We start from the raw sequence: 25643 nt of genomic DNA, 5'->3' as shown, positions 1-25643 counted from the left end.
AAAACAAAAACAATGATAATTTCAAATGCTAGGAAGACAAACGCAATAGAAGATGGGAAGCAACTAGAGCAAGTGGAATATTTTAAATACCTTAAATAAGGAGTAATAATTTAAGCAAATGGTAAACAAGGCATGGAAATAAATGAGAGAATGGGACCAACAAGAAGCTTATTTAACACTATGAAAACAACATTTTTGTGAAAAAAAGAGATAGCCTGATCAGGGAACGCAAAATTTTAATAAAACCTCCAAAAAAATAAAGGAAGGATGAAAATTTGGGAATAGGTAGTTGAAATTGTCTATTATTATATAAGAAAAGTTTACAATTCTACATCCCCTCCATTTTACAAAAATTGGAAAATACGGGGTGAAAATTTTTTTCTCCGGGTGAAAAAATATACGTTCACAATAAGTCCGGAATTGGATAAAATTATAATAACTTTTGTTCTATAGTTTTTTTACTAAGTCAATACTTTTCCGAGTTATTTCCGAGTAAATGTGTTCATTTTTAACAAAAAAAAAATGTTTTTGGACGGTTTTTCGAAGATAACTCAAAAAGTATTTTAGCGAAAAAAATATTCTTAGTAAAAATATAGATTATAAAAAATTGAAAAAAATGGTGTGTGCGTGAAGTCTGCAGACCCAGTAGAAGCAGAGTTGCAGCTAATAAAATGTAGGTTCTTCTTCGTCAAATTCCAAATCGAATATTTCAATGTGAAATAACCAAAAAACGGAGCACTTTTCGGGGAAAATTCATTACAACTTAAAGCGTTTAAAAAAAGGTTTATTTGTTTTTTAAAAAAAACTTTAAAATTAAAAGTAAGTGAGTTACGCTCAAAATATTGTTGGTTCCTTTTATGTTTTGGTAAAAAAATTGCGAAAATCACCCCTTAATTAGCTTCTCAAATAAAATTAATCGTTACTGCTTTACAAGTTACTTTACTTATGTATTGTTTATATTATCCTATAAGTTTCATTGGTTCAAAGTGCTCATTTTGAAAAAAATTGGGTTTAAAATAAAACATTTTTTTTTATTTTGAAAAAAATCGTAATTGTTTATGGAATTAACTTAAAAACAATTAGGAATACCAAAAATCTCAAAGAGTAATAAACCTAACCTAAAGAGTAATAAAATGTACGTTTTGCTTTTCTGAATATTTTTGATTTTTTTGGTTTCTTGTTAGACAAAAACTGGTTATGCTATGGCTGTTCAAAATTTGCCTAAACTTGTGATTAGTTACTCGTTGAAGCCATTTTAACTACAGCTTTTTTAAAACGACGCACTTTGAACCGATGAAACTTACAGATCATATAAATAATACATAGACAAAGTAACTTGTGAAGTGGTGATATTAAAATGTATATGTGATGCTAATTAGAGGCTGATTTTCGCGATTTTTTTACCAAAAAAAAAAGGGACCAACAATATTTTGAGCGTAATTCACTTACTTTTAATATTACAAGTTAAAAAAACCAAACAAAAATAAACCTTTTTTAAACACTTTAAAAAAGTTGTAATGAATTTTCCCCGAAAAGTGTTCCGTTTTTTTGTTATTTCACATTGAAATATTCGATTTGGAATTCGACGAAGAAGAACCTACTTTTCATTAGTTGCAACTCTGCTTCTACTGGGTCTACAGACCTCATGTATACAACATTTTTTTCAATTTTTTATGGGCCATATTTTTTCTAAGAATATTTTTTTCGCTAAAATCCTTACTTTTTGAGTTATCTCCGAAAAACCGTCCAAAAACATGTTTTATTTTGTTAAACATGAACATATTCACTCGCAAATAACTCGAAAAGTATTGACTTAGTGAAAAAGTTCTATAGAAGAAAAGTTGTTTAGAATCAGTCATTTTATCCAATTCCGGTCTTATTTTTAATGTATTTTTTTCATCTTCGAGAGGGGGGTATCCCTCTCCATTTTTGTAAAATGGAGGGGATGTAGAATTGTAAACTTTTTCTTATATAATAATAGACAATTTCAACTACGTATTCCCAAATTTTCATCCTTCCTTTATTTTTTTTTGAGTCAGATTGTTCTTTGATCGGGCTAAGATACCGGAGAAGGTAAAAACGGCAGTCGTTAGATCAGTAGTTAGTTAAACCAACCATTATGTATAGCAGCGAGATATGGACATTGACGGGGAGACAAAAATCCAGGGTCAATGCTATGGAAATGAGGTTCCTGAGGAAAATAACAAACAGAAAGAGGACGGACAAAATACGAAACGGAACAATCAGACAGAACCTAAAACTATAGAACCAATCAATGAACAAATAGTAGAAAGGCAACTTAGATGGTTCGGGCACGTGTGTAGAATGTCGAACGAGAGACTAACAAAACGGGTGTTCGAAATGAGAGTGCATGGGAAAAACAAAGGAGAAAGACCAAGAGTTATGTGGGTAGATGAAATCAGAGAATAAGTCGAGAAAAAAGGATTGACATTTGAAAGTGATAGAGATCGAACACAAGATCGGAAATCATGCAGACACCTAAAGGCGGATCCACATCAATAAAAATTTATGTTGTATTTGACGCAAATTTAATCGTGTGTGCGCTGAAGTTTTTATTGATGCTGCATAGATTAACGCAAAAATATTTTCGCGACGAACAACGCACGTTATCCGTCGTGCTGTCGGTTTTTCCGTCGCTTTCAAAGAAATTTGCACCGCAATGTTAGTTAGACCAGGGCGCATCTGTAAAAATATTAGTACATTTGGACGTTGAGAAGTGACTCAAATTTTTTTGCAGAAATTGCTTGAAAATAAATCAAATAATAATATTTGAGTTATCCTCCCTCTCAAAAAGGTCCGGAACATTGTTTAAATAATCAAAATGTCAAAAAATTAAGGAAAAATTCGATTTTTTCTTCGTTTTTTGATTATAACTTTACAAGTATTCATTTCCGAGAAAAGTTGTACTAACATAAAAGTTGCGTAATTAAATTTCCTACAATACAGAATTGGTTATAAATTTAAAAAATAGTCACCCTTGTTGCAAAATAGCAATAATTGCGAAAAAAACATACAAAAACAAGTATTCGCATTTTACGTTTTTCATCCATTTATGCTACACGTACGACTCTCATATTCCACCCAGAAAAACTTTATGATACAGTAAAACAATACTGTAAATTTCATTAAGATCGGTTCAATAGATTTTGCAATCCAGCTTTCGTAAAAAAAATTCATTTTTTCAAAATGTTACAGGACTGAAAATAAAGCAGATAGCAAGTTGAATTTTTTTTGCGTATAGAAGTCTACTGTACCTTTCATTTGCAATTTTGCCAAATTAAAATCGATTAACACCACGGCGTCAGGAATTTTTTTAAATAAACATTAATTATTGGTGCTACGCGCAGGACAGCGGATAGTTTGCTCTGATTGGGCATTCCAATGACCTTTGATAATGATTGATACATTTTAATTTTTATTAAATTTCGATATAAATAAATAAATTTGTTTATTGCAAAATAAAAACACATACTCTATCCTTTGAAATAACACTTTTATTAGCAAAAACTTTATTTGTTCATATAATATATTATTTTAACTTAAAAAATAAAAGTTTATTATTTTTAAACATATGCAATTGTTTAAACAATATTTCACAAACAATAATAAAATTAGTTTGATTTTTGTGGAATTAAAATATTAAAATACAACAAAATATAGAGTAAGAAAATAATATATTAGATAAACATTGGAAGAAATGTTGGTGGAAATCCACTTGTGTGAATCGAACACCGCTGTCCTGCGCGTAACACCAAAAATTATTGTGTATTTAAAAAATTTCCTGACGCCGTGGTAATTAATCGATTTTAATTTTGCAAATTGCAAATGAAAGGTACAGTACACTTCTATAAGCAAAACAAAAATTCAACCTGCTATCTGCTTTATTTTCAGTCCTGTAACATTTTGAAAAAATGAATTTTTTTTGCGAAAGCTGGATTACAAAATTTATTTTGCAAAATCTATTAAACCGATCTTAATGAAATTTACAGTATTGTTTTACTGTATCATAAAGTTTTTCTGGGTGAAATATAAAGGTCCTAAGTGTAGCTTAAATGGTTGAAAAACGTAAAATGCGAATACTTGTTTTTGTATGGTTTTTTCGCAATTATTGCTATTTTGCAACTAGGGTGACTATTTTTTAAATTTTTAACCAATTTTATATTGTAGGAAATTTAATTACGCAACTTTTATGTCAGCACAACTTTTCTCGAAAATGAATAGTTTTAAAATTATAATCAAAAAACGAAGAAAAAAATCGAATTTTTCCTTAATTTTTTGACATTTTGATTATTTAAACAATGTTCCGGACCTTTTTGAGAGGGAAGATAACTCAAATATTATTTGATTTATTTTCAAGCAATTTCTGCAAAAAAATTTGAGTCACCTCTCAACGTCCATCTCAAAACAGATGCGCTCTGGACTAAGTGTGGACTTGATTATCCACTTCTCGCTAAGTGGATTCGGCGGCACAACACACGAACTAAATACCCTGCCGATCAAAAAAATCGGGTCACTAGATAATTATACACGTTTGATGTCTCGAATTTCATAAACCTGTTGTCCGATTTGAGTGATTTTTTTAGTATATTATAGCCTTATTATTTAAGAATATCAATGTAATAATATTGTTGCTAGACAGGTAAATGTCATTTTATACCGGGTGTAACAATCATACTGTGTTTTTTCCTTAAAATTCGGAACACTCTGTGGAATATTATAGATATTATATTGTACTATATTATTATGTATCGGGTGGTGAATTGGAAAACGGGCCATAGGAAATTCAATGTAAAATTTTAAACTGTTGAATTCCTGCTTCCCTAATTATTTTACATCAAAACACATGTGAATACATTTGTAGAGGATTGAAATCTGTACTGAAAACAACTGCTAAAATTGTTCTACTAAATAAACATATTCCAAAATGTTGTAAAAATACAATAAATTCTTCACAGAAATACGCCAAAGTTAGGCCACACACAATGCCATAATGTGTATCTGTTGCGTTCGGTCTCAATGAAGTTATTATAAATACTAACAATATTTGAACTGTCAAAATTTTTATTTTATCATTTCTTGTTTAAAAAATAATAAAATTAATAAGATTAGGGCAGTCAATGAGGGTATTTGGCTCCGAATTCCATCCTACTACATCGATTTACTTGATATTTTCACAGTAAGTAGGAAATAGCTCAAGAAACTAAGTCTACCGTATGCCGATGTGCGCTTTTATCTTGGGGGTGGTTCCCACCTCTTCTCGGGGGTGAAAAATGTTTTGGATAAAATAGCCACGGAAGAGGCTAGAGAACCTAATTTTAAGCAAAAACTGTTCTATAATTATTTTTTGAAGACTCAATACTTTTTGAGTTATTCGTGGTTGAAAATTGGCCATTTTCATTGAAAAATTACACCTTTTCCGACGGATTTTTGTGAATACCTTAAAAACTATGCATCTAACAAAAAAACTATGTAAAACATTTCTGTAGGCTATTGGGACCGTGCAAGTTCGGCAAAGCGACCCCTATTTCTATGTATACTAAAATTCGCACTTTTAATTATATTGGCCAATTATATTAGTCCTGGTTGCTGGATAATTGTCAAGGCCATAGTCCAAAAAAATAATAAGAAGAAAAAATAAGATGCAGGTTATGTTATGAAAACGTCAACAATTGTATGTAGTAAATAAAATTAGTTATTAAAATGCAGTACTGCAAGCAAAATAAAATTAATTAAATTTACCTTTATATAATAATTGCATATCATATTAATATTGTGGAGCAATATATAATTTTTCTGCTTCATTGACAGAAGGTATGAAATATACGTCAATTTGACAATTTCAATTGACAATATGAATTATTTAAGATAGTTGCAATATTTCTCCGCGACTCGCGCAGGGTCGTTTCTCGTTTCCCTTTCCAAGTACTTGCACACCGCGAATAAAAAAACAAAGAGATTCGTTCCTTCATAAATCTTCTAGTTATAATACAAAGAGGGATATGGTAGGTAAGAAGAGTTTGTTTTTTTTGCTGCATGCTCAAATCGGTGTATTCAACTTGAAATAACAGAGAAACCGTCGATTTTAGATGATACTAATAACTTTTGTAGTGCTTGAAAAGACCTTTAATTTAAAATAAGCAATACTAAATGTCGATTACATTCAAACTTAGCGAGATAATTCCGCAAAAAAATTGATGACTAATGTATTTTAAGAAGAAATAGAAGTATATTTTACCCCTCATCCATCAGAATTTAAATACATCGTTTTCCTTCTATAGTACTTTTTATTATAATGTTATTTCTATGTTCAAAAAGTTGAACTGGATTAAAATGAATGGTTTTAAAAAAAATAAGATCAAATTATAGATCGCATTTTTAAATTTTCTTAAAAATCTTCCTTTTCCTCCATGTAACTCGAAAAAGATAAGAGATACGAAAAAATATACCACACAAAAATGTAGGGCTTTTTCAGATAAAAATTTTCTTTTTATTTTTTATTACTGTATCTCGTATCATTTTCCAGTTACATGGAGAAATAGGAAGATTTTTAAGAAAATTGAAAATTGCGCTGTACAATTTGATCTTTTTTTTCAAAAACCATTGATTTTAAACCCGTCCAACTTTTTGAACATAGAAATAACACTATAATAAAAGGTATTGTGGAAGGAAAACGATGCATTTACATTTTGGTGGATGGGGGTTAAAATTACTTCTCATTTTTTCTTAAAATACATTAGTTATCAATTTTGTTTGCCGCATATCTCGCTTAGTTTTAATGTAATGGACCTTTAATATAGCTCATTTTAAAGGTCTTTTCAAGCAATACAAAAGGTATTAGTTGCATTATACACCTAAAATCGACCGTTTCTCTGTTATTTCAAGTTGAATACACTAATTTGAGAATGTACTATAAACAAACTATCTTCACCTACCATTATCTCTTTTTGTATTATAACTAGAAGATTTATCGCCGCCGTTTACGAAAAGTATAACTCCGAAAAATGCCGCGTAGAACTTTCAATGAACGCCGCGAAAAATATTATTTTCGATTATATGATTGTGAAAATTATAATCCCTAATAAAGTGTTAGCGAAAAAATTTATTTTTTGAGAAGTATCAGCAAAAAAGCTATTTGTATAACAAGGGAGGAAAGTGCTACTTTTCCTCCCGAGAATGAAGTTTACTGCCCGACGAGTAGCGCAGGGCAGTAATCATTGAAGGGAGGAAAAGGCACTTTACTCCCATGTTAGTTATACATATGGTTTTTCCACCTTCCTCAAATTATGTAATAACAAGTCATTTTTCATTTTTACTTAATTTATTTATGTAACTAACCAACAAAATTTATTAAAACTAAAACTAACAAGTAGGTACAATATAACTGTCAACTATCAAATATAAGTCAAATTATTAATGTAAACATTGTTAAATCAAAATAACAATTTACTGTTTTTTACCATTCTGCAAAATACAGGGTGTTTTATAAATAAACGTTAAAATGTATAGATACTTACGTAATAGAAAATAGATATTGTACAGGGCGTCAATAAGTTATATTTCATGAATGAAATACCATGACGTCACTTTTACTTTTCCTCCCTAGGGAGGAAAAGTACAACTTTGCTACCTACAATCAGGTCCGGAAAAGTATACTTTCGGTAGAGGTAGGTGGAAAACATAATTTCTGTTTGTGGGCCCACGAAAATTATAATTACTAAAAAGTTCTCAGAAATAATTGTTTTCGTTGGCAGAAACAGAAAGGGAAATAATTGATTTCGTCGACATCTATTATGAACTAAATCTTTTTGTTATAAATATTTTGGGAGTTATAATCTTCGCGGACATGCATATAAAAACAAATTGTATCGCCAACACTTATCAAAGAGATATTATTTTCACCTGAAGTGTATTAGGAATCACATTAATCATAGGTACCAGCGCTATGAAGGCAAGTGTCTCTTTGTTTGTTTATAACCTACAAAAATGTTTAATATAGTTTTTTTAGTTAGATGCATTGTTTTTAAGGTATTCGCAAAAAACCGCTCGAATATTATCTTTCAATGAAAATAGCCAATTTTCAACCACGAATATTAAAAAAAGTATTGAGTTTTCAAAAAAAAAAATTATAGAACAGTTTTTGCTTAGAATTAGAAGCTAATAGTAGGATTGTGTAATGGATGCTGTTGTAATTCTATAATTCGACACCCCCATCGAACAAGGTCGTAACTCAAGTTACATCTTTTTTCAGATTTTTACACAGGCGAATTCAGCAAAAAATTGCGTGTACATCAATATAAACGACATAGTTTAATTCTCAATAGTTTGGCTAATACTTCATTGAAAAAAGTTGTATTTTAACTTACGTGTGCCATTTTAGCATAAAAAGGCAGTAACACTGGATACTCCCTATGTTAAATATTTACTTTCTTTATACTTCACAATTAACAAGGTTTTTAAATGAGTTACAACTTTGTTGCACGTATGTTTAATTTATAAAGTATTCAAACATATGGTGCATCTCATAAGTCAATTTATCGAAATATGAGTAAAAAAGGATTTACAGACTTTTTTTTCCTTTTTGATAGTTGTGGTGGACAAAATAAGTATAGAATAGTGTTTGCTACCTACTTATATGTAGAGAAAAAGTTTAATAATAACATTACACATGTATTTTTTGAAATAGCACATTCACAAAACGAGGGTGATTCAATGCATGCCCTTATAGAAAAACGGAAAAAACATTAAGTTGTATATGCTCCACACCAATGAATAACCATGAAACGATATGTCCAAGCATCAGGCAAGCCTAAATCCGTAACTGAAATAAATCAGAAACAAATTCTAAATTTTAACCTATTTAAGGACACATATGTTAATTTTGAGGTAGATATTAATAGTAAAAGAGTAAAGTAATAAAGTCAAATGATATAAAATTTTAATATTTACAGATACGCAATAAAAATGCGAAAAATTTGAGATATTTTATACCATGTTTTTTTTATAGTGATAGAATATTATTGTTATGGTAAAATTTATAATTTCCAATTAAAATTGTGAAAACTGTGAGTTGATTTACAATATACCATAAAAACTAATTTTCTCCTAGCTATATTGCAAATAACTCAAAACATACAACCTTTTAATAGTTAAACGGGAAAAATAATTACCACGGAGAGTGTAAAATGGTTGTTAGGCGAGTTACAACCTTTTTCTACTAATACTCATGTTTAATATCAAGGTTGTATTTCCATCAAACTCAAGATTTTCAATAGCTAATAAAAATACAAAGCATACATCTCACAGTAATTCTTTATTATGTTATAAAATCATATCAGAATAGTGTAAAATAGTCTAATCATTTCGCTACAAATTTTTAAAAATTCATGTTTTCGTTTTTTGCCTCTCCTGTAAAATCGCTAAAACTGAGTTACAACCTTGTTCGATGGGGGTGTCAAATTATTTACTTAATTTCCTTAATTTTCTTTTTCTTTCAACTTTATTAGGAGTATTGGTTTAGTTAATGTTACTACAGCACTCAGCACTGTCTAATGTTTTAAACACAACTGTTTTTTTCCAGTGTTTTTAAACATGTTTTAAAACGTTGTTTTAAAAAGCTTGTTTTAAAACAGCCCAACCCTGCAGCAAAGCGTGCTGGATCCACAAACGTGTTAAATTCGAAATAAGTTACTACATTGTCAATGTTAGCCTCTTTATTCAAAGTCGTGAGTCGGCAACTCCCAGTAGATCCCAATAGCTCAGTATGCTGAAAAGCTTCAACAGTCTAAAATCTAAAAGTTTGTATTGATAAAGCGTTGATAGACATTGATTCTGCGAAAATACTCTGTACTGACGAGTGGTCAATAATCAATGAGTTCATCGCCACTTTTTAACCGGTAAAATTGGCTGTAGAAGCTCTTTGCAGAAGAGAGTCCACTTTGATAACTGCCGACACAACCATGAAATTTGTCTTAGACAAACTAGATAGCCAGGAGTCTAGCCTTACTGCCGATCCATCAAAAGCATTACACAACAGAATCGCAGAACAGTGCCTCTTTGAAATTTACATTAGTGTAAGTACTTACGAAAAGTATAACGAAGGACTAAACAATCCTGGTATTTCCCCATGTCAAAAAAGAATGCAATGCGACAAGAGATGAAAAATTTGTCGAGTCGTATAAATACACAAGTGATTGTGGAACCAGTGCAAGAGGAGATAATAAAAGGAGATGGGCCAGTTAATCCGGAGCCCGTGAATTTTAATTTGGAACAAGAACTTGAGCAACTTGAACAACTTTTATAACCAAATTATTTTGGAAAAGGAAATGACCATTTATGAGACAGAAGAAATGAAACGCGATCATTTATCCATGGTCTATGACTATTTGCTGACCTTAAAATCGACCAGCATAGAGGCCGAAAGGACTTTCTCCGCAACCAGCTGTATGTGCAGTTCTGTGCCAAGTAGGTTAGACGATAGATAAAATATGTTTTTAAGGTCTCACTTAAAAAACTCACTATTTCTATTATAAAAACTATGTTTTTATTTTGATTCCACATTTTGCTGGATCCAGCTGGATTTAGGTCAATCTTGCAAAAATCCAGCTGAATTGAAAATGCTGCTGGATTGCAATCCCTAATCAACTTACAGTAGAACCTCGATTATCCGTCAGGGCACCGGACCAAGGGTATACGGATAATCGAAAAGATGGTTAACAGAACATTAAAAAAAGTTAAAAATTGATAATACAACTCTCAAATTTTATTTGTTTGTTTTGTTTGATAATACAATAAGAGGAATTTGTGTTCGTGTTAATATTGTCAAATTTGGTTTAAAATATTCTGAAATCTTTGTTTGTTTTACTGATGCTTCACATTTTGCAAGGGCTGAATTTCTTAATCGGCGTAAGATCATGCAATCTACTTTATTGGATTCCTCTTGTCGAGAATACCACTCCATGAATGGTTGCATGTGCGATGCCCCTTCTCTAGCTTCTTTAGGCAATCTTTGTCAGTTGCAAAAGCATCATCTACATCGCCACCGTCAAATTCCAAGTTTGTGTCAGCTTGTGAAGCTGTTTCGTCAGCCTCTGTTTGCCATTTCAATGATTCCATCATCTGTCAGCAATCGATAGCCGCTTGCGTCCTCATCACAAATTAACCATTCCTTTAAGTCATCTTTAGGCAACGAAAACAAAACAGTTGATTCAGAGATAATAACTTCATTTGTTACCGCATTGTACATTTCAGCGAATTTCGTTTGGCTTATCGCAATGCTAAAAAATGAATTGATGACTCAAATTTTTTCTTACGTACTCAATACAACTTATGTACAGTCCCTGACGGTTAACAGAGGTGACGGTTAATGGAGAGACAGATAATCGAGGTTCCACTGTATTTCGTATGCTTTAAATGATGACGCACAGGTAAAGATTCGCAGACTCAACTGTAACAAGAATGTTTTATGTATATAGTAATTGTCAAGAATGCAAAAGAAGTGGCTTACAATGGAAAATGTGGAAGAAATCAGGAGAAAATGACTAAGACGTATAATAAGGTACAAGTAACATAAGACTAAGGTATAAGTACATTCACAAACAGTCCATGATACTGTGGTAGAAACTAAGTCAAATAAGTTAATTTAACAAAAAATACTTTGCATGAATAATTTCAAAAAATTTAAACCCACAAAGTAATGATGTATGTATGTCACAGAACAGAAACATCCATTTACACTGGTCTATGGTTTTAAAATACCTATGGTATTTTAAAATGGTATTTTATTTTAATATGGTTTAATATAATATCCAGATGACTCCAACTTAGCAGACTTAGGAAATCTTTGTCCCAAAAAGGCAAACAATAGCATAAACTATTATATGATAACGCCTGCAAAGATACATTAAGATACATCATCAATACCAGAGACAAATTGAGACAATGAATATGACTAGATTGCCGGTCAATTAAAATAATTAACCAGTGTGCCATTCTAGGTATCATTAAAGTTAAAAAGAAATAATTTTTTTGCTGACAAACACTTTGATATCAATATCAAACATTTTGATAGTATAATAAGTAATTGACTGCTTGATTCAATTGATTGAGAAGTCATAGATTAAAATTAATTTGTATCTTTAGGCAACACAAATCATATCAAAAAAGTATTTAAATAAGATAACACATAAGACATAATTGTTATTGATTGTTACAATATTATTGATAGTTGCATTCCAAGAACAGAATAATATTGAAGAATGTAAACAGGAGAAATATTTCCGGTATATTAGAAAATAGGTGTTGAAGAGGAGAATAGTAAATTTAGGCTGTCAGATTTCAATAGAAGTTGCCCTTATGACAAAATTTTTAAAAATAGAATCCATATTTCTTCTATTGATTCATAAAATTACACAATGGAGAAATTGTTGAAGCACATTGTGATTTTCTTTACAAAAAAAATTCAATTTTCAGTAGTAATTGCATGAGAGCTCAAAAATTATTGATTTGTATGCTGAATGACACTTTTCACAGTTTAAATTTCACAACCTGAAAGGGAGTGAAATTATGTCAGTGTCACAAGGGCAAAACAAATCGGTAATTTTTAAGAGTTTGAGCATAATTCGGTAAAATTATTTCATGAATAAAACTGTTTTTTAAATCATTTTAACCATTATTTTATTGATATATTCGCCTAAATTTTGCTAAACCTGTTCATAGTGTTCTCTTTGACAAGTTGTAAAACATTAATTGTCATTAAGAGGATGGGTACGTATTTTCAGCTGCAATGCTATTCAAATGGGGATTCATTTTTTTCGGATCCTGAGAAAACTAATAAGTATTTTTGAAAAATTTAAACATAGAATGAGAGATTACGTTATTCGCGAGGGCCGAAAGTCCCTGAGAACTTCTATAATGTTTATTTTAATAAGTTACAGGTGTGAAAAACTAAGAGAAAATGTAGTGTGATTTTGAATTTCAAATATCTCATTCAAAGAAACTTTTTATTTATTCTAAGGGACTTTCGGTCCTCGTTAATAATATAGTCTTTCATTCTGCGTTTCAAATTTTTCAAAAATAATTATTGGTTTTTTCAGGATTTGAAAAAAATAAACACACTGTCCGTGGTAATATTTCCAAATCTATCTTTCGTCATACAACGCACTCTGTCGAATAGAATATTGTCAGCATACTGTCAGTCAACCATACTCCAGCATGGGCGTGCAAATCATTTTATAAATATTGGCTGCTGTTTCAATCGTAATTCCCTCATTCTTGTATGTTAAACTTCTGAAGTGTTTTGCTCTAGTTATAATTTTCCTTTTTATAACTGCTGTGTGGTGGTTGAACTTCAATTTGTTATCTATTTCTATACCCAAATACTTAACAGTTTGGGAGGGTTTAATAATATTGTCGCATATGTTTATAGTTGGTGAGTGATCTTGAATTCTATGGTTAAATATTATTAGTTTTGTTTTAGAAGGATTTATTGTTAATCTCTATTTATTCATCCAAAATATTGTGTCATCCACCTGCCTCTGCAATAAGTCCATTGTCTTTATTAAATTGTTTCCACATGATATCACTGCAGTGTCATCAGCAAATTGTAGCAAATTAGTATTGGTTAGTCTAGTCTATTGTCGCATATCGTCAATCTAAATCGCAAATTGCCTAAGTCCATTTTTTGCGAAAATTGTTTTTTGGTTTCATCTAGTAGTAGACGGTAAAAGCTACCGCCTGACAATTCCCACAAGCGCAATTATTATTTTATTTCGCGGCAATTTCGCTAAACGAAAGCTTTTTACTCATAAGACATAGGCAAACTCCATCCACACTTTTTTGTCTCTCCTGTAAAATTTTCAATTTGTGACTTAGGCAATTTGGGATTTAGACCGACGATATGTCACTGCAATAGAGATTATACAATAGAGGGGAGAGTGGTGAACCTTGTGGAACTCCTTGTTGCACTGAAAATGAATGGGAATATGTTTCATTGATCTTAACTATACACCTGCGTCTTCTAAGAAATTCGTCAATAATCCGTATTAGAGAAGGGGAGTATTTTTTTTATTCTTTATTTATTTATTTAATTTATTCTTGTAGGTTTCTATTGGTTAGAATCTCTGAATGAAATAATCAAGTAGATTTCACTAGGAAACCCCACAGTTTTCAGGGGAAAAACAAGGAATGTCACTTTTGTATGAATTTTGGCTTTTCTCGCCATGTGGTAGCAAAAACTGAGTACTATCGATTTAGGACAAAAACCAGAAAGATCAGTCTATATAAATTTTCTAAAAATTTGTATCCAGGCGAAGAACCATTATTGTCAGCACGCCACTTAACAAAAATATTGTTCCTTGTTTTTCCCCTGTACTCTTCATATATGTATTTTACTCTCCTTTATTTCATCTTTCAGTACTCTCAAAGGCATATCATATAGGATAAAATTGTGGCTGAACTTCTATTGAAAACTGATGGTCTATTATGAATAAAATCTTCTATGGTTACTTTGGATGGAAATTTTTTACAGGTTATAGTATTTGTGAGTATTTATTTAGGTTAACAAAACCAGAAACACTGGCATGGGATAGACAAAGTATGCCTCAAAGTAGTACCACAGAGAAAACATTGTTACAAAAGAATGATGGTCAAGTTAGACAAAGGAAGCAAAGACCTCTAGGGGAAGATTTGAGAGTGATGGAGGCATGTGAGAAAAGTGTTGTGTAGTATTTGTAGTTGATTAAAATGGCAACCAAAAACATAACATTTTCAAGATTTTTCCATGCCACTGTAAATTAGAATATTTAGGATCGTGTCTGGAATAAACTGGTCTTTTATAAATACAGTACAACCTGCCACATCTGGACCTGTCATATCTGGACCTCCCCATATCCGGACGGTTCTGCCGTCCGCATCTACTGAAATCTACTGACAAAGGCAGTTTTGCCACTTCTGCTGTTGGATAACGCACCCTCTCATCCCGACCCAAAAGAACTAAAAGATGGCGAAATAAAGTGTCATTTTTGCCCCCAAATGTCACATCCCTCTGTAAGCCTATAGATCAATGTATTATAGAATCTATAAAACATGTATATCGACGAAACTTATTGACAGCATTGATTACTGGAAAGTATGAAGGAGAAAACGTTTCAGAGAAAAAGAAGTGGTTTTGATATCCGGATTGTTTCAAATCCGGATCGGTCTGTCGCCACATTGATCTGGATATGGCAGGTTTTACTGTACATCAAATCTTTATGAAAACTATCGCAAAAAATTTACTAATTTTCCTTGCAAATTATCAATTATCTAAAAATAATAAAAATTAGAAAATTAACGTTATTTTTTCTGATTCTAGTCTTTCAAAACATTGCTGTCACAAAATATATTGTAAGACAGCAAATACCAGGAAAAATGTAACTGAAATACATATTTCCAACGATGCAGACTGTCTCCTATGATATAGCACCGATTCGACCTACTCGTATATTGAGAATAAGGAGTAGGAGATACCATAGTGCACAACTCTAAGCGCCAGACTCCACTTGCGATTTGTAGTCGCACAATTGTTTTGTCGCGAAGATTGAACACATTGTTTCAAATACAAGTCAATCCGTAATTATTTAGTCGCAAATGGATTGACTTGAACATACATACTTGAAATAGTTTCTTAAAAGTTTATCATTCTCCAAAAACTAAAATAATATCAAAAATGTCAATTATACTAAAGGACACTGCACATATATTATAGAAAATCTAATGTCATTCAAAAATACAATAAAATTTGCATGAATAGATTCATCTTGAAACTATTCTCTGAATTTTGATTAATAAAGTCATAAATTGATATAAATAAATCTAAAATCAAATGGGTATGTACATAAGTTGGAGAGAGAAAAGAGATTTTATGAATAAGTGTTTTGTGAATGAATTAATAAATCTTTCTGCAGCTATTACGGTCTTATAGATAATAATTACAATGCAGTACCAGTGAGACACCACAAAATAAGGGTCAGTCTTACACTGGGTTAAGCTGTTTTCAATTCTCCATCTATCTCTAATAGTATTTATGAATAGGACAGTTTTATGGACTTCAAAAATGTGATTTCCATAAACATAGTTACAATTTACGCCGTTATTAATCAAAATTCAGAGTTGGCATAATAATATGAAATGATTATAATTTCAAGAAGAATCTATTCATGTAAATTTTATTGTACTTATTTGAGTGATAGTACATTTTCCATAAGACGTGTGTGGTGTCCTTTGGTTATCATTAGACTTACATTTACATAAATACACTGATGAGTGAGCTAATAACTAGCAAAATAACGCAAAAAAAATGGAAAACATAATACATTGTGACATAAAACGAGATGAAACTAGTAGAGGTGGAAATTATCAATATAAACGTTGACATATCAGAGGAGTATGAAAACTGTCACTGTGACAGGAGAATTTTATAAAATACTCCTGTCACAGACGTCTATGTCTATGAAGGTGGGAAACTATGTAATGTAATGTTAATTTATACATTTATATCGATAATTTCCACCTCTGCCAGTTTCATCTCTTTTATTTCACAATGTGTTTTTCATATTTTGCGTTATTTTGCTGGTTATTAGCGCGTTCATCACTGTATTCTATTTTACTGAGAGAATAAAATAGGGACATGTAATTAGGATGGAAAAAACAGGCTTTGCAAGAATGCAGAGGGAGAGACCTATTGGGAGCCCGATAAAATGATGGGAGGATGAAGATACAAGAAATCTCTTTGACAGTCAATCATGGAGAAGAATGGCTAATAAATCTAAAATCCAATGGATATGTACGTGAGTTAGAGAGAGAAAAAAGAATTTGTGAATCAGCACTTTATAAATCTTTCTGCAGGTATTAAGGCAGGGGCTTACTATTATCATATTCGCTGTGTGCAAGTACTTGGAAGGGATACGAGAAACAGTTGCGTGCGAATAGCTGAGATATCTTGCAACTTTCTTAAATATATAGTCTTTTGAGCCCCTTTTACTTTTCAGTGTCGGTACTGGAAACTTTCTTAAATAAATAATATTGTAAATTGAAATTGTCAAATTGACGTATATTTCATACCTACTGTCATTGAAGAAGAAAAATTATATGTTGCTCCACAATATTGATATGATATGCAATTATTATATAAAAGTAAATTTAATTAATTGTACATATTTATTTTAATAATTCATTTTCTTTACTACATACAATTGTTTACCTTTTAATAACATAACCTCAATATTACTTTTTCTTCTTATAATTTTTTTTGGGCTATGGCCTTGACAAGTATCCAGCAACCAGGACTAATATAATTGGTCAATATAATTAAAAGTACGAAAAATGTTGCTGAGCTATGAAACCAGGTGTCACGTTTCCGAACTTGCAGGGTCCTGATAGATAATAAAGTAGGTATAATGTGGTGTGGGTGAGTTAGAGAGAGAAAAGAGAATTTGTGAATCAGCACATTATAAATCTTTCTACAGGTATTAAGGCAGGTGCTTACTCTTATAGATAATAAAGTAGGTATAATTTGGTCAGTTGTACCAAAGTAGGTATGGGTATATAGTTCATATAATCAGCTTAGCTCATGCTGGGTCAAGCTGTTTCCAATAGCGACTAGACTAACAAATGGCAATTTTATTGACATCAAAAATGTGAATTATGCTGTTATTATTGAAAATTCAGAGTTGGCGCAATGATATGAAATTATTTTAATTTTGAGGCAAATCTATTCATGTAAATTTTATTGCATTTGAGTGAAATTATACTTTCCATGAGATATGTGCAGTGTCCTTTATACATTGTAGAGATGAACATTATTCAAGGACACATTGTATAAATTTTCACACATGATTTTCGTCTTCCCCTTCTTTCCACCAACGGTCAATTCTGATTATTTTATTATTATAATAATATGCTCATATTCAGTAAACCTGGTTATCTGCATTATTCCTTCACAGCATGTATTTTATTAGCTCGTATGTATCAAGATATTTACAAGAGGTCTAAAAGCAATATGAGCATAAAAAACCAAACTGTCAAATTATGAGCGATGTTTGAAAACTGGCGCACCAAATTTTAGTGGTGCAAAAATAGAACAGATTGCTTGAAAAATGGATAAGACCAGAGACAATGGTGGGAAGCTACAGTTGCTGAGGTAAAAACAAGGATATAAAAATTCAAAAACATACTAGCAGAAATATGAGGAATAATCTTCTAATTTCACTGAGAAATCACCAACTAATGAATACCTTTTCTAGGATCAAATATTTGAAGTACACAATTAAAAAACGAAATAAAGTGAAATAGTATGCAAAAATTATCAATGCTTATACAAAATAAAGAAAGCAGGATCAGTTATTTCCCAAGACAAAATAATTATTGCATAATTCCAGCTACACACTACTCTATAGAAAAAATTAATCAGTGTAGTATTTCTTGGTATTTCTAGCTGTCATGTGATTCTATTCATCTTGTTTATCATTTGTTTTTTCACTAAAATCAAGTAAAAGATACAAGGTCTTTCTGTATTGTTTATTTACTATGTACTATTGAAATCTCTGATTTCATTGGGAGGCATGTGTACGCCAAGTTTAAAAACAAATACAAGGATTTAACAACACTTTGAAAGTTATAAGTAATTATATTTATTGAGAAAATTATTGTTTGTAGGGACCAAATAACATACCTATTTAAAATTATAGTGAAATTATGACTCAAAAAACGCCACGCCCCCAACTTTTCTTTAAAAACAAAACAATCTACAATCAGTACATGGTATCATTTTGGGGAATTTCGCAAGTAACCTTCGAATACGTATTATCATGTGTGAACACTGCTTGTATGTCAGAGGAACGAAGACCGATTTCACTTCCATCAATTTTTCTACCCCACATTTTCACTATGTTTACAAATATACAAAATCGCTTTTTAACATATATGAGAACAGTTTAAGGTGAACACGTTCTTCAGGGATATATTTACACGTTTTTATCAATCGAGACCTTGGCTGTCTCGCTGTAAAATTTTGATCATTAAGTAGGTTGTAATACACAACGGACGCTTCATACACCACGAAAATAAATGTAGGTTTGGCGGTAAAACGCGGGAAAAATTTGTTATTTCCACAAAACCATATAAACTACACATAAAAATATATCAGAAAAAATCGCAATTTTCTTTTGAGAGCTTTGGAGAAGCAAATAAATCGGATTCTTTAGTGGTTTCACAACATGGCGGGTTCTACACACTGGCCTTTACAGTGAAGCTCAATGAAATTTTTGTATTTTTGGAAGAAATTTTGGTTTTTACGCCAAATTACTACTAAATTCTCATAGAAAATAACTTAATAATCATTTTTACTACATTACCTGCGTCTTTTGAGTGATAATCCACATTAGAATCGTGAAAAATACGGAGCTACACCACTCTCACTCACCTAACACATACCCGCTGGCCAAGCTTGCCACAAACTGTCGTGATGGCGGACGTGTGAGAGCCTTGCACTGAACAAATAATCTTCATTACTGATATTGCCTTATAAAAAGAGTTAAATATATCAAAAATACTGTAAAATATTGGATTTAAATACGATTGTGCTATTAAATACTTAAAAATATTTGCTGATTTTACAAGTTCCGTTACGATGTCAAAGGATTATAGATTTACTTTTTGAGGTCATACAAATGGCTTCTCTGAAGATGATCTATATTAAATTTTTTAATGAAAATACCAGTGAAGCTAAGAATAATTCTACATTACCATGATTTTCTTGGTTCTTTAATTTCAGGTGAAGTATTTTGACGAATTTAACTTAATTTTTATTTACTGAAACCATTATTGTTTTGTTTTCTCATTCAATATGGAACCCCGAGTATTAACATGAAAAATAGTTCAAACAACAAAAAGAGGAATATTCCCAGTACCTTTATTCAAAAACAAAAAATGTTGCATAATATGGCGAAATTATGATTTTCCACAATTATATAAAAATCATAGAGAAAAGTGAAGAAAATGATTTTCGCGCACATCGCCGACATACGCATGACATTTAGACAATAGGCGGCTGCCAACTTGATATTTTAACGAATTAATTTTCTGTTTTATCAGTTGCCTAGACGTGCCTAGACTACAGTTTAAAATAAAATAGTTAATTTTGTAATTAATAGAATGAAAAACCAGAGATTCACATAAATCTTGCATTTCGTAAATAAATAACAAAAAAGCTATATTTGACACAAATATACTTCATAACACTACTGTAAAATATGTAAAATCGAATTATCGTTCAATTAACTTCCCCACTTGGATATAAAATTATTTATTTAAATAATACCAGCTTTATTTGTATAATTTGAAATATTTCCATCCAAGAAAAATCAAAACCACCGTCAAAACCAATCAAAACAGTCCCAGAGTATGACGTCAGGAGAAACTGAGTAAATTGCGAAAACGTGTATACTTCCGAAATGTCAAAGTCATTGAAGTCTTTGACAGTCCTGTGCCTGTACACTTTGCGCCATCTGTCAATGATGTACCAAAATTGATAATATCGTTAATATTCAAAATACATAATTTCTTTTTAATTTAATATAATTAAGATCTTTATTTCCCTTTTAATGCATGAAAATTTATTACACTACATTCCTTATCAAACAATGAAACGTACATTCAAAAAACTGTCGTAAAAATTGAGAATTCTATTTGTAATTACTTTGGCGGGTTTTATACAAACAATAGTTTAATGGCCGCAGAAGTGAAGGTTTCGGATGGAGTACCATTCAGAATATAGACGCTGTCAAAGGTAAATAAACACTAAACGTAAAATTAAAGTTTTAAAACACGAACGAAAACCGAAAACACTGTATTTTGTTACATATTTTTGTATTATGAAGTGAAAAGTTGTAATATAGGGTGTGATCATGTAATGTTTGTGTTTTAACAAAATCTGTTTATTTGGTAACTTTTTAATATGAAAATGAGTATTTTGTTAATAATTCCTTCGAAGGAGCAGTTGTCTTTGCGTTTTAGTTGTATTTTACCAGGTTTTAGTGCCTGATTGTAATAGCTAGGTATGTGGCTTAATCTAATGCAAAGAAGGTACCAATATCTTGCATCCAGTACTCCTGTTAACTTTAAAGATTATAATGTACAATATTAATGTACACATAATAAATATAACACTGAGAGCTTTATATTGAAACAGTAGTTGTAATCAATTTTTTGGAATAAACCTTTACATTAACAAACATCATATTGGCATATTGGTTTTTAAATTTGTTTTACATGCACTGTTGATGACAATAACTATTGATGTTTGTGTAAATATAATAGAAACTATTAAAAGTGTATTTCAATATTTCTTTTGAACATGCATTGTGTCCCTCTATCAATATTAATCTTCATTCTATGTTGAAAATGGGGCAGATTTTTTGTTATTTCTTAAGTATGTTTAGTTTTTTTATTAGTAGCAACCTGCTACAATTTTCTTCATACTTTTATATAGATGTATTAAAAGATGTATTAAAAAAATACTCTACATGAGGATGCAAACATATCTACAAGAAACTGTTTACATAAAGTGGTTGTAATAAATGAGTTCTGTATCAATTGCTAGTAAAACGGAAATTTATGAGCTAACAAATTAACCAATAAAATTTTTCTGTTATAAAAGCTGTTGAAAAATGATATATTACAGTATTTATAAAGTCAGTTGAATTTCACTCCTATGCATTTCACTCCTATGCGATTTATAAGGGCAATTTTATATCACATTTACTTGTAATCGACTTAAATTATAAATAACATGTGACAATGTTTCAAACATTTCCCGTCTACCTAAACAATTTGATTTTTTCTGAAGATATTAATACATTAAAAACAATTTATGAACATATCAAAAACTGTAAATATAAATTGTAGCCATATAATTAACCCTGTATTTCATTTAAGTAATTTTGTTAAAACAAAACAGGCATGTTTGTTAAAACAAAACTAACATGTTTGTTTTGTTGTTATTTTTTTAACCCTGTAGATTTAAGTAATTATTGTATATTAAAATTGAAAAAAAAGATCAAGAAAAAAAAAGAGAAAAAAACTAAGAAGATGTAAACCTCTGAGAAGTTGAATCGGGTTTATGTCTTAGCGTAGTAAAAAAAAACAATTAAAAAAAAAGAAAAAAAAACAAATTAAAAATATAATAAAAAAATATATATATATAAACAGTACAACCTGCCACATCCGGACCTGTCATATCCGGACGTCCCCATATCTGAACGGTTCTACCGTCCACATCTACAGAAATCTACTGAGAAAGGCAGTCCTGCTGTTGGACAACATACCCTCTCATCTTGACCCGAAAGAACTAAAAGATGGCGAAATAGAAATAAAGTGTCTCTTTTGCCCCCCAAATGTGACATCCCTCTGTCAGCCTATGGATCAAGATATTATTCTATCGACGAAAGATATTGACTGTGTTGATTACTGGAATGTATGAAGGAGAAAACGTTTCAGAGACTATAAAAGAAGTAGTGGTCTTGATATCCGGAATTTTTCATATCCGGATCGATCTGTCGCCACATTGATCCGGATATGGCAGGTTTTACTGTATATACAAAAAAAAATATGTATATACAAAAAAAATAAATATATCGATGGCTTAGTGTGAAAACCTCGTATCTCATTAAATTACAATTTTACAGGAGAGGCAAAAAACTGATTTTCTGCATAATATAACCTAAAAACAAAAATTACGTTACATATTTTTTTTTCGAGCACGAGCACATTGAGACAAATATCTTGCAAAAAAACATGGAAATATCCTTACAGTATATAGAGCCTTTGCCCAAGTAACTATGATAACCTCGTATATCTTGATATACGTGTTTTTCATCTCAAATGAGGTTGTGTTTATTATTATTTACGAGGTTTTCATTTTTCATAGCTTATTGCACACCTCCAAATACTAGGTGGATACAATACAAATCTTTTGATTTAAGGTTCATAAAATGTTTTTATATGCCGGACTACCTTTTGATGTTCACAAAAAACATTTCGGCAAGTCTAATCTCTCAAACAAACACTCCAAATTAAGTACCAAATTCTTGGTTACAAATATATGTAGTATTCACACTAAATCAAGAGAGCAATTGATATACGTGGTTTCTTTTTTCGGCTGTAGAAAATAGTCTAGTGTATTTGGATTTTTTCTAACAGTTGTAAATCGTGAGATACAAGGGTTTCAAAGTAAAACCTCCAAAATGTAATTTTCGAAAAAAAAATGAGATACGAGGTTTTCACACTAAGCCATCGATATACAAAAAAATATTTACATCCAAAACAGTGCATTTATTTAGATAGTAGTATGGTAGTTTCTTATATACATATATTTAGAGTTAGAAATACAGAAAAAATTCCTCTGATTGAAAAAAAATTGTTTGTTTTTAAAATAAAATCTCTGGCTAATTGACTCAGCCAAGGCCATCAAATTCACACAAAAAAAAAAGTTTCAAACATATATCGAACAATCCCTATACTTTATAGGAGAGAGATGGAAGAAACAGAGAATGGAAGGTAAAGGTTATCATATAAATATTGGACATTGATATCGTTGGTTTGGAAGAACACTGTTACAAGTCGAAAAGTTCTAATTTTCAGGAGCGACGTTTTAAAATTTTAATGTGCTAGTTTTCATTTTAATTTTGATAAGGTAAAAAATAAGAGGTAAAATCTTTTACAATATTAAAGAGCCCATTATTATCATTTAAATATAAATAGAAAGACCTTTCTTGTTCTCACCTTTCTACCTATAATTAGCATTTGTAATAGTTTTTCCCAAAATTTGTTGAAATGTTACTGTATTGCTCATAATAATTCTGTATAAATGCACATATCCTGTAAGGAATACTTACCTAAGACAAAATGCAACTGTCTTGCATTAAATATTAAACACAAAATCCTAAAAAAAATATGTTCTTTTTTTAACTTGTAACACTGTTCTCCAAAAAACATGTGGTAACTTAAACAACAACTGAAACACAACTATATTGCGACACTCTTCCATAAAATGTAATGCATGGGTTTGACAAAGTCAAACTGTTATAAGTCGCCATCTAGCGGTAATTACATGAGTGCAACTTCTGACAATTTTCCCCATAATAAAGTTTAACATTTAGAGTTGGTTTGAGGGTAAACCTCAAAAATGACAATTTTTGAGTTGTGTTGTGACGTTCTTCTTCCAAACCAACGATATGTTATTCAAAATTACCAATATTTTACATGCTACTTGGACATTCGGTATCACTGGCAAGTAGTTTTGCCAGGTCCGTTTTGTTTTTAATCGGTACATAAGCAAAAACAAATTGGGATTTAGAGTTGTAGATTGGGACAAATAAACAAGCGAGTTACGCTCAAAATAAGTTGGCTCCTTTTTTTTGGTAAAAAAAATCGTGAAAATCGCCCCCTATTTAGCACCGTAAATAAAATTAATTGTTACCACTTTACCATTTACTTTATATGTGTATTGTTTATATGATCTGTAAGGTTTACCGGTTGGGAGCGCTTAGTTTTGAAAAAAATTGGTTTTATAGTAAAAAAAAATTCCTAAAATATTGGAAAATGCCCTTTTTTCAAAATAACTTAAAAAGTATTAAAAATCTCAAGGAGTAAAAAGTAGGTAGGTTTTGCTTTTATAAATATGATAGATTCATTTTGTTTTTCTGTTAGACAAAAATTGGTTTAAATATTGATGTTCATATTTTGCATACACTCGTGATTAGTGACTCGTTCAGGTCCTTTCAATCAAGTAAAGCAAATTATTTGTAAAGCGGTAACGATTAATTTCATTTGGAATGCTAAGTAGGGGGAGATTTTTTTTCCAAAAAAAGGAGTCAACTTGATTTTGAGCAAATCTCGCTAAGTTTTGATGCTAGAAACTTTTTTAAAACATAAAAATAAAGCTTTTTAAAAAAGTTTTAATTGGTTTTTCCCGAAAAGTGCTTCATTTCTTGGTTATTTCACGTTGAAATATTTTATTTTGAATTTGACGAATAAAAACATATTTTTCATGAGCTACAACTTTGCTTTTGCTGGGTCTATAGACTTTACGAGTTCACAATTTCTTTCATTCTTTTATATTATACTACGTTTTTGCTAAGAATATTTTTTCCGATCAAATACTTACTTTTTGAGTTATTTGTGAAAATCGGCTGAAAACGTGATTTTTTTGTCGAAAAATAAACATCTTCATTCGTAAATAACTCGAAAAGTATTAAGCAAGCTAAAATTCTATAGAACTGAAATTGGTTAGAATTAGTCAATTTATCCATCTCCGGACTTATTTTAAACACGCTGTTTTTCACCTGCAGCTAAAGGTGACTGTCACCCCCTGAGTAAAAGCAACCAACGGCACAAGCTGTCCAAATTTTCATGCAATTCGGAGTTGATCCTGAAAATTACACGGTATCGCCGTATTTCCCGTTCATAGTGTTTCTATAATCTGTATTTAATCCTAGATAATAATAATAATCAAACGAATTTACAAAAAAAAAATCGTAGATTAAGGTCCGGTTGTTCGAACGCTAATCAACAATGATCACTATCAAATA

At 30.8% G+C, this 25643-nt stretch overlaps 2 protein-coding genes across 9 annotated transcripts in view; one reads left to right on the top strand and one right to left on the bottom strand.

Annotated features, from left to right (window-relative positions):
• LOC114341830 (bromodomain-containing protein 3) overlaps positions 1-20074 on the bottom strand; it is a 152588-nt gene extending 132514 nt beyond the window's left edge. For 5 of the 8 annotated variants that reach the window (XM_028292669.2, XM_028292986.2, XM_028292796.2 and 2 more), the window contains exon 1: positions 19410-19561. The gene's annotated coding sequence lies outside the window, so the exon portion shown is untranslated. Of the gene's footprint in view, positions 1-19409; positions 19562-19800; positions 19924-19964 lie in introns of those variants that run through there. The other 3 variants (XM_050652246.1, XM_050652247.1, XM_028292734.2) reach the window with 3 other exon arrangements.
• A 517-nt stretch (positions 20075-20591) lies between these two features.
• The window catches only part of LOC114331737 (polycomb protein Pcl), a 73793-nt gene continuing 68741 nt past the window's right edge, over positions 20592-25643 (top strand). The window contains exon 1 of the mRNA XM_050652245.1: positions 20592-20842. The gene's annotated coding sequence lies outside the window, so the exon portion shown is untranslated. The remainder of the gene's footprint in view (positions 20843-25643) is intronic.

Source organism: Diabrotica virgifera, chromosome 5 (assembly GCF_917563875.1).
Source record: "Diabrotica virgifera virgifera chromosome 5, PGI_DIABVI_V3a".
Classification (NCBI taxonomy): domain Eukaryota; kingdom Metazoa; phylum Arthropoda; class Insecta; order Coleoptera; family Chrysomelidae; genus Diabrotica; species Diabrotica virgifera.
Note: the sequence above shows the minus strand (reverse complement) of the source record. Positions and strands in the feature narration are given on the sequence as shown.